Raw genomic sequence first — 14,877 nt, forward strand, 5'->3', positions numbered from 1 at the left:
CTCCGATGGAAATTTTTTCTGTTTCCCAGTGTTCGGCTGGCGACGTTCGTCCTCATCTTCACTTGGCGGCTCCCTCACTTTGTGTTCGACGTTTAGCTTGCTGGCCTGCTTGAAAACCCAGCATTATCTGTTGGTGTGATTCGCAGGTTTCTCGGGGGTGCCATGAATCTGACAAGGCCTGTCTAGAATTTTGTTTAGGCTGGACGGACCATCTCTGCTGCCTTTGAATAGCTTTTCTCGTTGACCGGGTCTAGGGCCCCTGAATCCAGCGTTTATCGCTGTATTATATGGGTTGTCTTCATTGTTTCGACGCTTGTTCTTATTGCATCGCGGTTTTCCATTGCCATCCCTTATTTCGGATGTGCCTGGATCGCTGGTGCCGCTTCCGGCCAACCAACTGTCCTCGCCGCGCAAAAGCGGGTCATAAGAGTTGTTAGGGATGCCATTGTCCTTGGCTTTGATGACCCACAAGCGCCGGGGATCTATCGTAATCCTTTCGATAAGTAAGAGTGTTGAACCCAACGAGGAGCAGAAGGAAATGATAAGCGGTTTTTAGTAAGGTTTTCTCTACAAGCACTGAAATTGTAGGTAATAGATAGTTTTGTGATAAGATAAATAGTAACGAGCAATAAGTAAATAAAGTAAATAAAGTGCAGCAAGGTGGCCCAATCCTTTATGTAGCAAAGGATAAGCCTGGACAATTTCTAATAATGAGGAAGGAGCTCCCGAGGACACATTGGGAATTATCGTCAAGCTAGTTTTCATCACGTTCATATGGTTCGCGTTCGGTACTTTGATAATTTGATATGTGGGTGGACCGGTACTTGGGTACTGCCCTAACTTGGACAAGCATCCCACTTATGATTAACCCCTATTGCAAGCATCCGCAACTACAAAAGAAGTATTAAGGTAAACCTAACCACATCATTAAACATATGGATCCATATCAGCCCCTAACGAAGCAACGCATAAACTAGGGTTTAAGCTTCTGTCACTCTAGCAACTCATCATCTACTTATTACTTCCCCATGCCTTTCTCTAGGCCCAAATAATGGTGAAGTGTCATGTAGTCGACGTTCACATAACACCACTAGAGGAAAAGACAACATACATCTCATCAAAATATCAAACGAATACCAAATTCACATGACTACTAATAGCAAGACTTCACCCATGTCCTCAGGAACAAACGTAACTACTCACAAAGCATATTCATGTTCATAATCAGAGGAGTAATAATATGCATAAAGGATCTGCACATATGATCTTCCACCAAGTAAACCAATTAGCATCAACTACAAGGAGTAATCAACACTACTAGCAACCCACAGGTACCAATTTGCGGTTTTGATAAAAGATTGGATACAAGAGATGAACTAGGGTTTTGAGAGGAGATGGTGCTGGTGAAGATGCTGATGGAGATTGACCCCCTCCCGATGAGAGGATCGTTGGTGATGACGTTGGTGATGATTTCCCCCTCCCGGAGGGAAGTGTCCCCGGCAGAACAGCTCCGCCAGAGCCCTAGATTGATTCCGCCAAGGTTCCGCCTCGTGGCGGCGGAGTTTCGTCCCGTAAGCTTGCCCACGATTTTTTCCAGGGTAAAAGTGATGATATAGCAGAAGATGGACGCTGGAGGCCCACCAGGGGCCCCAGGAGATAGGGGGCGCGCCCTATAGGGGGGGCCCTGTCTCCTGGACAGGGTGTGGACCCCCTGGCCTATTTCTTTCACTCAGAAATTCTTATTAAATCCAAAAAGTTGTTTCATGGAGTTTCAGGAGTTTTGGAGCTGTGCAGAATAGGTTTCCAACGTTTGCTCCTTTTCCAGCCAGAATTCCAGCTGTCGGCATTCCCCCTCTTCATGGTAAACCTTGTAAAATAAGAGAGAATAGCCATAAGTATAGATATATAATGTGTGATAACAGCTCATAATGCAATAAATATGGATATGAAAGCATGATGCAAAATGGACGTATCAACTCCCCCAAGCTTAGACCTCGCTTGTCCTCAAGCAGAAGCCGAAATCAAAAAATATGTCCACATGTTTAGAGATAGAGGTGTCGATAAAAATAAAATATGGACATGAGGGCATCATGATCATTCTAATAACAGCAACATATATAGATTTTGTCATATGATTTCCTATGCTCAAGTGACAAGCAATTCACAATGTCAAGTATGGTTCAAAAACTTCATTGGGAACTAACAAACTATAATCTCAGTCATTGAAGCAATTGCAATTTATCATAACATCAGAAAGAGTCAACGATAGAGCTTTTCAGCAAGCTCACATACTCAACTATCTTGTAGTCTTCTATAATTGCTAACACTCACGCAATACTTGTGGTTATGGAGTTTCAGCCGGACACTGAGAAAGATAGGGGCTTATTGTGTTGCCTCCCAACGTATTCACCTTTAGGTGATGTCAACAATAATAGCCCATGCTAACTAACATCCGATTGGATATATATATATATCATGATCTTTCAAACACGAGGAGCTTGCAAAAGGATAAAATGAAAAAGGGAAAGGTGAGGATCACCTTGACTCAAGCATAAAGTAAAAACATAAAGTAGAAGATAGGCCCTTCGCAGAGGGAAGCAGAGGTTGTCATGCGCGTTTAGGGTTGATGTACGAAATCTTAATGCAAAAGAACGTCACTTTATATTGCCCCTTGTATGTGGACCTTTATTATGCAGACCGTCGCTTTTATTACTTCCACAATAAGTTCATACAAAGCTTATTTTCTCCGCACTAATAAGTCATACATAATTAGAGAGCAATTTTTATTGCTTGCACCGATGACAACTTACTTGAAGGATCTTACTCAATCCATAGGTAGGTATGGTGGACTCTCATGGAAAAATTGGGTTTAAGGATAATTGGAAGCACAAGTAGTATCTCTACTTGGTGCAAGGAATTTGGCTAGCATGAGGGGGAAAGGCAAGCTCAACATGTTTGGAAGGTCGATGACAATATACTTTAACTGAGATGTCGGAAAACATAAACCATTACGTTGTCTTACTTGTCCAACATCAACTCTTTTAGCATGTCATACTTAATGAGTGCTTCACAATCATAAAAGATGTCCAAGATAATATATTTATATGTGAACCCCTCTTTCCTTATCACTTCCTATTAATTGCAACGATGACCAAGACTACGTTCATCAACTCTCAACAATTTTTATGCCTCATACTTTCTATGTGTGAAGTTATCACTATCCATAAGATCCATATGAACTCTTTTATTCTTTCTACTTTCTCAAGATCATAGCAACATAGCAAAGCCCTTGACTCAAAACTAATCTTTATTATAGATAGAACACGGACTCGATTACATAAAGAGATCACAATGCAAAACTCAAAACTACTTGATATCAAAACTTTAAACTACTAGATCAAGATACTACTAAAAGGATCGAACTAAATAAAGCGGTAAAGATAGGAGTGTGATGGTGATACGATACCGGGGCACCTCCCCCAAGCTTGGTAGTTGCCAAGGGGAGTGCCTATACCCAAGTGATTATTTCCTCGGAGGTAGTGAAGTAGGAGTTGCTGATGATGTAGGCTTGTCGTCCGTCTTCCAAGGCATAGGCTCTCCATCATAGAAGGATGATCGAGTCTCCGGGATCCTTAAATCTGCAGCCAAATTCATTCGCTTGAATCTATATTCATACTCACAGTTCTGGTTTTGCAGGTCATAAATCTGGGCTTGGAGGTGCTCGATTTTCTGTTGAAGCTTGAAGATGGTCTCCCCAATGACTTTAGCAACTAGCTTGTGGTTGTTGGTGAACTCCGTGATCATCATCTGGTTGGCGTTGAGTCCACGCTCCACCATCCCTTGACACTTGAAAACTTCCTGCTCCCACAGCTTCGAGCTTTGTCTCCATGCTCCCGGTATGCCGTGGTCCCTCCACATCGTGGATGTGCAGCACCCCCTCATGCATCTCGATGGTTTGAGGGTGTTGCAGCACCTCCACGAGATAGGGTTTGATAACCCTCTCTAAAAACTTGTCCTTGGGAGTGCTTGGAGATGCCATGATGCTCTAGATCTGAAACAGAAACAGCTCGAAACGAAAATGGAGGATACTTCCGTGATACGGTGGTCAAAACCTTTGGGAGTATATATAATGAATTTTTACTGACCAAAATACGTAACATGCAAGAAAATGGAGTTCGGGAGGCACATGAGGTGCCCACAAGACAGGGGGCGCGCCCTACAGGGGGGCGCGCCCCCCACTCTTGTGGGAGCCTCGTGTCCCTTTCGGACTACTTCTTTATTCCTAAAATTCTTAAATAATCCAAAACTGATAAAAATTGCCATTAGAGTTGTTTTGGAGTCGGTTTACTTACCGTACCACATACCTATACCTTTTCAGAGTCTGGAATGTTCTGGAAAGTGTCCCTTATGTATTCCTCAGGGGTTACGGTTTCAATAATATTAGTTTCAACATTGATAGGATTACCATAAATATAATGTGTAATTCTTTGACCGTTTACCACCCTCGGATTTATGCCTTCAAAGTTGTTGATTTTTATAGCACCGGAACGATAGACCTCCTCGATAACGTAGGGACCTTCCCATTTTGAGAGAAGTTTTCCTGCAAAAAATCTTAAACGAGAGTTGAATAATAACACATAATCTCCTACGTTAAACTCACGCTTTTGTGTCCTCTTATCATGCCAGCGTTTGACTTTTTCCTTGAATAGCTTGGCATTCTTGTATGCTTGGGTTCTCCATTCATCAAGTGAGCTAATATCAAATAACCTCTTCTCACCGGCAAGTTTGAAGTCATAATTGAGCTCTTTGATAGCCCAATATGCCTTATGTTCAAGTTCAAGAGGTAAATGACACGCTTTTCCATAAACCATCTTATATGGAGACATACCCATATGATTTTTGTATGCAGTTCTATAAGCCCATAATGCATCATCAAGTTTTTTGGACCAATTCTTTCTAGATATATTCACAGTCTTTTGCAAAATTAATTTGAGCTCTCTATTGCTCAACTCTACTTGACCACTAGACTGCGGGTGATAAGGAGATGCTATTCTATGATTGACATCATACTTAGCAAGCATCTTACGGAAAGCACCATGAATAAAATGTGAACCACCATTAGTCATAAGATATCTAGGGACTCCAAACCTCGGAAAAATAACTTATTTAAGCATTTTAATAGAAGTGTTATGATCAACACTACTAGTTGGAATAGCTTCTACCCACTTAGTAACGTAATCAACAGCAACTAAAATATGTGTATAACCATGGAGGCAGGAAAAAGTCCCATATAATCGAAGCCCCAAACATCAAACGGTTCAATAACAAGAGAATAATTCATAGGCATTTCTTGATGTCTACTAATGTTACCTATTCTTTGACATTCATCACAAGACAAGACAAACTTACGAGCATCTTTGAAGAGAGTAGGCCAATAAAAACCAGATTGTAGTACCTTGTGTGCAGTTCTATCTCCAGTGTGGTGTCCTCCATAAGATTCAGAGTGGCACTTGCGTAGAATCTGTTCATGTTCATGCTCAGGCACACAATGTCTAATAACACCATCTACTCCTTCTTTATAAAGGTGTGGATCATCCCAGAAGTAATGTCTTAAATCATAAAAGAACTTTTTCTTTTGCTGGTATGTGAAACTAGGTGGTATATATTTAGCAACAATGTAATTAGCATAATCAGCATACCAAGGAGCAGTACGAGAAGCATTCACGACCGCTAATTGGTCATCGGGAAAGCTATCATTAATAGGCAGTGGGTCATCAAGAACATTCTCTAACCTAGACAAGTTATCTGCAACGGGGTTCTCAGCTCCCTTTCTATCAATAATATGCAAGTCAAATTCTTCGAGCAAGAGAACCCATCTAATGAGTCTAGGCTTAGCATCTTTCTTTTCCATAAGATATTTAATAGTAGCATGATCAGTGTGAATAGTAACTTTGGAATCAACAATATAAGGTCTAAACTTATCACATGCAAACACAACTGCTAAGAACTCTTTTTCAGTAGTAGCATAATTTCTCTGGGCAGTATCAAGAGTCTTACTAGCATACTGGATAACATTCAATTTCTTATCGACTCTTTGCCCTAAAACAGCACCTACAACATAATCACTAGCATCGCACATAATTTCAAAAGGTAAATTCCAATCAGGTGGCTGAACAATAGGTGCAGTGATCAAAGCTTTCTTAAGTACTTCAAACGCTTCTACACAATCATCATCAAATACAAAAGGAATATCTTTTTGCAATAAATTAGTCAGAGGCCTAGAGATTTTAGAAAAGTCCTTAATGAACCTCCTATAAAAACCGGCGTGACCAAGGAAACTTCTTATACCTTTTATATCATTGGGACATGGCATCTTTTCAATAGCATCAACTTTGGCTTTATCAACTTCAATACCTCTCTCGGAGATCTTGTGCCCCAAGACAATGCCTTCATTAACCATAAAGTGACACTTTTCCCAATTCAGGACGAGACTAGTGTCTTCGCATCTCTGCAAAACTCGATCAAGGTTGCTCAAACAATCATCAAAAGAGGATCCATAGACTGAGAAGTCATCCATGAATACCTCACAAATCTTTTCACAAAAATCAGAGAATATAGCCATCATGCATCTTTGAAAGGTAGCAGGTGCATTACATAAACCAAAAGGCATACGTCTATACGCAAAAGTACCAAAAGGGCAAGTAAAAATAGTTTTAGATTGATCCTTCGCTGACACAGGTATCTGAGAGAAGCTAGAATAACCATCTAGAAAGCAAAAATTTGTGTGTTTGGATAGCCTTTCTAGCATTTGATCAATAAAAGGTAAAGGGTAATGATCTTTCTAAGTAGGTTTATTTAACTTACGGAAATCAATTACCATCCTATAACCTGTAATAATTCTTTGCGGCATCAATTCATCTTTTTCATTAGGTAAAACGGTAATACCTCCCTTTTTAGGGACACAATGGATAGGGCTTACCCATTCACTATCAGCAACGGGATAAATGATACCTGCCTCAAGGAGCTTTAGTATCTCCTTTCTTACCACTTCCTTCATCTTGGGATTTAATCGTCTTTGAGGATCTCTGACTGGTTTGGCATCATCCTCCAATGTAATTTTGTGTTGACATAACGTAGGACTAACGCCCTTAAGATCATCCAGAGTACATCCAATAGCATCTCGGTGCTTCTTCAGAGTTTTCAATAATCTTTCTTCTTCTTTCTCTGAAAGGTTAGCACTAATAATAACAAGATATATTTCTTTTTCATCAAGATAAGCATACTTAAGATTATCAGGTAATGGTTTGAGTTCAAACACGGGATCACCATTGGGTGGAGGGGGATCCCCAAGAATTTCAACGGGAAGGTTATGTTTCAGCATAGGTTCCTGTTTAAGGAACACTTCATCTATTTCTTCTCTTTCCTTCATAAACATATCATTTTCATGGTCTAGCAAATATTGTTCTAACAGATCAGTTGGAGGAACATCAATGGAAGCAAGACCAATAATTTCATCCTTACTAGGTGGTTCCCTTTCACGAGGTTGTCTACTAAACTTAGAAAAATTAAACTCATGAGACATACCATCTATGCCAACAGTGACAATATTCTTTTCACAATTAATCTTAGCACTAGCAGTATTCAAGAAAGGTCTACCAAAAATAATGGGACAAAAATCATCTTGTGGGGAACCAAGAACAAGAAAATCAGCAGTGTATTTAACCTTCCCACACAAAACTTCAACATCTCTAACAATCCCAATAGGTTTAATGGTATCCCTATTAGCAAGCTTAATAGTAACATCAATGTCTTCTAATTCAACGGGTGCAATGTCGTGCATAATTTATTTATAAAGATCATAAGGTATCGCACTAGCACTAGCACCCATATCACCTAAGCCATGATAACAATGATCTCCTATTTTAACAGAAATAACATGCATGCCTACGACAGGTCTACATGTCTTAGTATCAGGTCTAGCAATATTAGCAGTCTCACCCAAGAAAGAAATAACATGCCCATCTAAGTCCTCATCCAAGAGATCTTTAACCATAGCAATACTAGGTTCAACATTAATTTGCTCAGGAGGTGTATAAGTCCTAGTATTACTCTTACGAACAACAGTCGAAGCTTTAGCATGATCCTTTATCATAACAGGAAAAGGAGGTTTTTCAACATAAGCAGTAGGAACAATAGGATCACTATAGGTAATAGTATTTTCTTTGACTGTAATAGGTGCAACTACTTTCACTTCAACAGGAGGATTATATTTAAACCACTTCTCTTTAGGGAGATCAACATGAGTAGCAAAAGATTCACAAAAAGTAGCTACTATCTCAGAGTCAAGTCCATACTTAGCGCTAAATCCACGAAAAGCATCGGTATCCATAAAAGATTTAACACAATCGAACTTAGGTGTCATACCTGACTCCTTACCATCATCGGAACTTCAATCTTTAGAGTTGCATTTAATTCTTTCCAATAAGTCCCATTTGAAATCAATAGTCTTCAACATATAAGAACCAGCACAGGAAGTATCGAGCAGGTTGTGATTATCAAGAGAAAGCCGAGCATAAAAATTCCGAATAATCATTTCTCGAGAGAGCTCATGATTGGGGCATGAATATAACATTGACTTAAGCCTCCCCCAAGCTTGAGCGATGCTTTCTCCTTCGCCAGGCTAGAAATTATATATGTAATTACGATCACGATGAAGAAGATGCATAGGATAGAACTTCTGGTGAAATTCCAACTTCAATCGCTTATAATTCCAAGATCTCGTATCATCACATAGCCTATACCATGTCAATGCATCTCCTTCAAAGATAAAGGGAAGACCTTCATTTTGACAACATCATCGGGAATACCTGCAAGCTTAAACAATCCACAAACTTCATCCAAAAAGATAAGGTGTAAATCGGGATGCAATGTTCCATCTCCTGCAAAAGGATTAGCTAGCAGTTTCTCTATCATACCCGAAGGAATCTCAAAGTAATTATTTTCATAAAGTTTAGTAGGTTGAGGAGCAACTCTTTGCTCTTCTGGTTGGGGTGAAGATACCCCAAACAAGCCCCTCAAAGGATTAGTTTCCATAGTGACAAGTAACAGAAAGTTTCAGCACACTATATAAATGTTTCCTTACCAAGTTCCACTCACCAAAAGTGCTACACTGCCCGGCAACGGCGCCAGAAAAGAGTCTTGATGACCCACAAGTGTAGGGGATCTATCTAGTCCTTTCGATAAGTAAGAGTGTCGAACCCAATGAGGAGCAGAAGGAAATGATAAGCGGTTTTCAGTAAGGTTTTCTCTGCAAGCACTGAAATTGTAGGTAATAGATAGTTTTGTGATAAGATAAATAGTAACGACCAACAAGTAAATAAAGTAAATAAAGTGCATCAAGGTGGCCCAATCCTTTATGTAGCAAAGGATAAGCCTGGACAATTTCTAATAATGAGGAAGGAGCCCCCGAGGACACATTGGGAATTATCGTCAAGCTAGTTTTCATCACATTCATATGATTCGCGTTCGGTACTTTGATAATTTGATATGTGGGTGGACCGGTACTTGGGTACTGCCCTAACTTGGACAAGCATCCCACTTATGATTAACCCCTATTGCAAGCATCCGCAACTACAAAAGAAGTATTAAGGTAAACCTAACCACAACATTAAACATATGGATCCATATCAGCCCCTAACGAAGCAACACATAAACTAGGGTTTAAGCTTCTGTCACTCTAGCAACCCATCATCTACTTATTACTTCCCCATGCCTTCCTCTAGGCCCAAATAATGGTGAAGTGTCATGTAGTCGATGTTCACATAACACCACTAGAGGAAAAGACAACATACATCTCATCAAAATATCGAACGAATACCAAATTCACATGACTACTAATAGCAAGACTTCACCCATGTCCTCAGGAACAAACTTAACTACTCACAAAGCATATTCATGTTCATAATCAGAGGAGTAATAATATGCATAAAGGATCTGAACATATGATCTTCCACCAAGTAAACCAATTAGCATCAACTACAAGGAGTAATCAACACTACTAGCAACCCAGAGGTACCAATTTGTGGTTTTGATACAAGATTGGATACAAGAGACGAACTAGGGTTTTGAGAGGAGATGGTGCTGGTGAAGATGTTGATGGAGATTGACGCCCTCCTGATGTGAGGATCGTTAGTGATGACGTTGGTGATGATTTCCCCCTCCCGGAGGGAAGTGTCCCTGGCAGAACAGCTCCGCCAGAGCCCTAGATTGATTCCGCCAAGGTTCCGCCTCGTGGCGGCGGAGTTTTGTCCCGTAAGCTTGCCCACTATTTTTTCCAGGGTAAAAGTGATGATATAGCAGAAGATGGACGCCCGAGGCCCACCACGGGCCCAGGAGATAGGGGCGCGCCCTATAGGGGGGGCGCGTCCCCTGTCTCCTGGATAGGGTGTGGGCCCCCTTGCCTATTTCTTTCGCTCAGAAATTCTTATTAAATCCAAAAAGTTGTTTCGTGGAGTTTCAGGACTTTTGGAGCTGTGCAGAATAGGTTTCCAATGTTTGCTCCTTTTCCAGCCAGAATTCCAGCTGCCGGCATTCCCCCTCTTCATGGTAAACCTTGTAAAATAAGAGAGAATAGCCATAAGTATTGATATATATAATGTGTAATAACAGCTCATAATGCAGTAAATATTGATATGAAAGCATGATGCAAAATGGACGTATCAGGCTTTTCCTGGCCGAGGTGTCTGGCAAGCCATTCGTCCCGGACACTGTGTTTGAAAGCTGCCAGGGCTTCGGCATCCGGACAGTCGATGATTTGGTTCTTCTTGGTGAGAAATCTGTTCCAAAGCTTACGGGCTGACTCTCCGGGTTGTTGAATTATGTGACTTAAATCGTATGCATCCGGAGGTCGGACATATGTCCCTTGAAAATTAGCCCTGAAAGTGTCCTCGAGTTCCTCCCAACTTCCAATGGAATTTTCGGTGAGGCTTTTCAACCAGTGCCGAGATGGTCCTTTCAACTTGAGGGGCAGGTACTTGATGGCGTGGAGATCGTCTCTGCGAGCCATATGAATGTGAAGAATAAAGTCCTCAATCCAGACTGTAGGGTCTGTCGTTCCGTCGTATGCCTTGATGTTTACGGGTTTAAACCCCTCTGGAAATTCATGATCCAGCACCTCATCGGTGAAGCACGCGGGGTGTGCGGCGCCCCTATACTTGGATGTGTCGTGGCATTGGTATGCCGACTATAGTGTTCGGTGTTGATTCCGAGCTGGTAGTCTATCAGTATAGTTGGTTTGGTGGCCGTGATCCTGCATAGGAACACGTTTCCTAGATCCATAGATGGACCTGGTCATACCAGCTCTTTTGTCCAGGTGCTCATGTAGATCATGTGCTGACTTGTGTGCGGCGTCATTAGCCGCTCTGTCTCGGCCATGAGGTGGTCGGTCCAGCAGATCAGCCGTATTGTTTTTTGGCGGAATGAGCACTATAGCCTTATCGTCGAATTCGGGGAGCAGCTTGCGATTTGGGTAGCTCTTTGTCTGGCGATCACCGTCGTATCTTTCCTCGGTGTTGAACACTTTGTTCCATCTGTGGTTGAGCGTATCCTGCACGGCTTTAGGCCGTTGCTTCTGCTTCTTCAAGCTCCTCGTGGTGGCGATAAGTCTCTGGTGGAGGTGCTCTTGTTCCAAGTGTTTTTCCGGGATGATGCGTGCATCGTCGTCCGAACTGTTCTCCTCTCCGAAGACAGGTTTGTAGGTTTTGTCATCGGCATCGCTGTGATTGGACAGCGGCCCCAGACTGTGTTCGCCGTCCCCTTGCTCGTCCTGCTCCATCGCAGAGTCTGCGGGGTTGTCGTTGTCTTCGGCATTGTCCGGGGTGTTATTCTTTCTTGTACCGGTATCGCTGTTTTTGCTATGGCGGGGTTTAGAGCGGCACCGCTGACGTCGACACTTTGGCTGCTTCTCAGGAGTCATTTGCGTCCTTCTGCTCCTCGCCATTGTTTTCTTTGGGTGTGTCCACCATATATATGTCGTACAATGAGGTAGCTATCCAGCGTCCTATGGGCGGTGGTTCGTGTTCTTCTCCGGCATCGACGTCCATACTGTCGATGTCTTCGGAGTCGAAATCAATCATGTTGGTTAAGTCGTCGACAGTAGCTATTAAGTGGGTGGTGGGTGGGTGATGAATTCCTTCGCCGTCCGCTTCCCACTCGAGTCGGACATAATTCGTCCAAAAGTCTCCCGACAAGGGGATAGATTTTAACGAGTTTAGCACGTCGCCCAAGGGCGAGTGCTGAAAAATGTTCGTGGAGTTGAACTCCACGATCAGCGCTCGGTTGGATCTGATGGGCGCGGATATATGCAGTTCGGAGCCTGTGGCCGGAAACGAGTCCGAGGGTCTGGTGACACAGACCTTATTGGAAGTGAAATCTGTGTTCGGCGCTATCGTCATTGAGTATGCGGCTTCCATGGCGGGTGTCGGTGTCAAAACTGGCGGATCTCGGGTAGGGGGTCCCGAACTGTGCGTCTAGGTAATAGGAGGTGGGGGACACAATGTTTACCCAGGTACGGGCCCTCTCTATGGAGGTAATTGTTGGGTTTCGTAGTAATTTCAAAAATTTTCCTACGCGCACACAGGATCATGTGATGCATAGCAACGAGGGGAAGAGTATTGTCTATGTACCCTACGCAGACCGACTGTGGAAGCGATGACACGACGTAGAGGAAGTAGTCGTACGTCTTCACGATCCAACCGATCAAGCACCGAAACTACGGCACCTCCGAGTTCGAGCACACGTTCAGCTCGATGACGATCCCTGGACTCCGATCCAGCAAAGTGTCGGGGAAGAGTTCCGTCAGCACGACGGCATGGTGACGATCTTGATGAACTACAGTAGCAGGGCTTCGCCTAAACTCCGCTACAGTATTATCGAGGAATATGGTGGCAGGGGGCACCGCACACGGCTAAGGAATCGATCACGTGGATCAACTTGTGTCAACTTGTGTGTCTAGAGGTGTTCCCTGCCTCCGTATATAAAGGAGTAGAGGGGGGAGGCTGGCCGGCCATAGAGGGAGGCGCAGGAGAGTCCTACTCCCTCTGGGAGTAGGATTCCCCCTCCAATCCTAGTCCAACTAGGATTCCTCGGAGGGGAAGGGAGAGAGGGGGGCCGGCCACCTTCTCCTAGTCCTAATAGGACTAGGGGAGGGGGAAGAGGCGCAGCCACCTTGGGCTGCCCCTTTCTCCTTTCCACTAAGGCCCATGAAGGCCCATATGGCTCCCGGGGGGTTCCGGTAACCCTCTCGGTAACCCGGTAAAATCCCGATTTCACCCGGAACACTTCCGATGTCCAAACATAGGCTTCCAATATATCAATCTTTACGTCTCGACCATTTCGAGACTCCTCGTCATGTCCGTGATCACATCCGGGACTCCGAACAACCTTCGGTACATCAAAATGCATAAACTCATAATATAACTGTCATCGTAACCTTAAGCGTGTGGACCCTACGGGTTCGAGAACAATGTAGACATGACCGAGACACGTCTCTGGTCAATAACCAATAGCGGGACCTGGATGCCCATATTGGCTCCTACATATTCTACGAAGATCTTTATCGGTCAGACCGCATCACAACATACGTTGTTCCCTTTGTCATCGGTATGTTACTTGCCCGAGATTCGATCGTCGGTATCCAATACCTAGTTCAATCTCGTTACTGGCAAGTCTCTTTACTCGTTCCGTAATACATCATCTCACAACTAACATATTAGTTGTAATGCTTGCAAGGCTTATGTGATGTGTATTACCGAGAGGGCCCAGAGATACCTCTCCGACAATCGGAGTGACAAATCCTAATCTCGAAATACGCCAACCCAACATTGACCATTGGAGACACCTGTAGTACTCCTTTATAATCACCCAGTTACGTTGTGACGTTTGGTAGTACCCAAAGTGTTCCTCCGGTAAACGGGAGTTGCATAATCTCATAGTCATAGGAACATGTATAAGTCATGAAGAAAGCAATAGCAACATACTAAACGATCGGGTGCTAAGCTAATGGAATGGGTCATGTCAATCAGATCATTCTACTAATGATGTGACCTCGTTAATCAAATAACTACTCATTGTTCATGGTCAGGAAACATAACCATCTTTGATTAACGAGCTAGTCAAGTAGAGGCATACTAGTGACACTTTGTTTGTCTATGTATTCACACATGTATTATGTTTCCGGTTAATACAATTCTAGCATGAATAATAAACATTTATCATGAAATAAGGAAATAAATAATAACTTTATTATTGCCTCTAGGGCATATTTCCTTCAGTCTCCCACTTGCACTAGAGTCAATAATCTAGTTCACATCGCCATGTGATTTAACAGCAATAGTTCACATCACCATGTGATTAACACCCATGTGATCAACACCCAAAGGGTTTTACTAGATTCAGTCATCTAGTTCACATCGCTATGTGATTAATACCCAAGGAGTACTAAGGTGCGATCATGTTTTGCTTGTGAGAGAATCTTAATCAACGGGTCTGTCACATTCAGATCCGTAAGTATTTTGCAAATATTTATGTCAACAATGCTCTGCACGGAGCTACTCTGGCTAATTGCTCCCACTTTCAATATGTATCCAGGTTGAGACTTAGTGTAACTTTTACAACAAACTCTTTTATCACCTCCATAATCGAGAAACATCTCCTTAGTCCTTACTAAGGATATTCTTGACCAATCTCCAGTGATCTACTCCTAGATCACTATTGTACTCTCTTGCCAAATTCAGAGTAAGGTATACAATAGGTCTGGTACATAGCATAGCATACTTTATAGAACCTATGACTGGGGCACAGGGAATGACTTTTCATTTT

Source organism: Triticum dicoccoides, chromosome 6B (assembly GCF_002162155.2).
Source record: "Triticum dicoccoides isolate Atlit2015 ecotype Zavitan chromosome 6B, WEW_v2.0, whole genome shotgun sequence".
NCBI lineage: Eukaryota > Viridiplantae > Streptophyta > Magnoliopsida > Poales > Poaceae > Triticum > Triticum dicoccoides.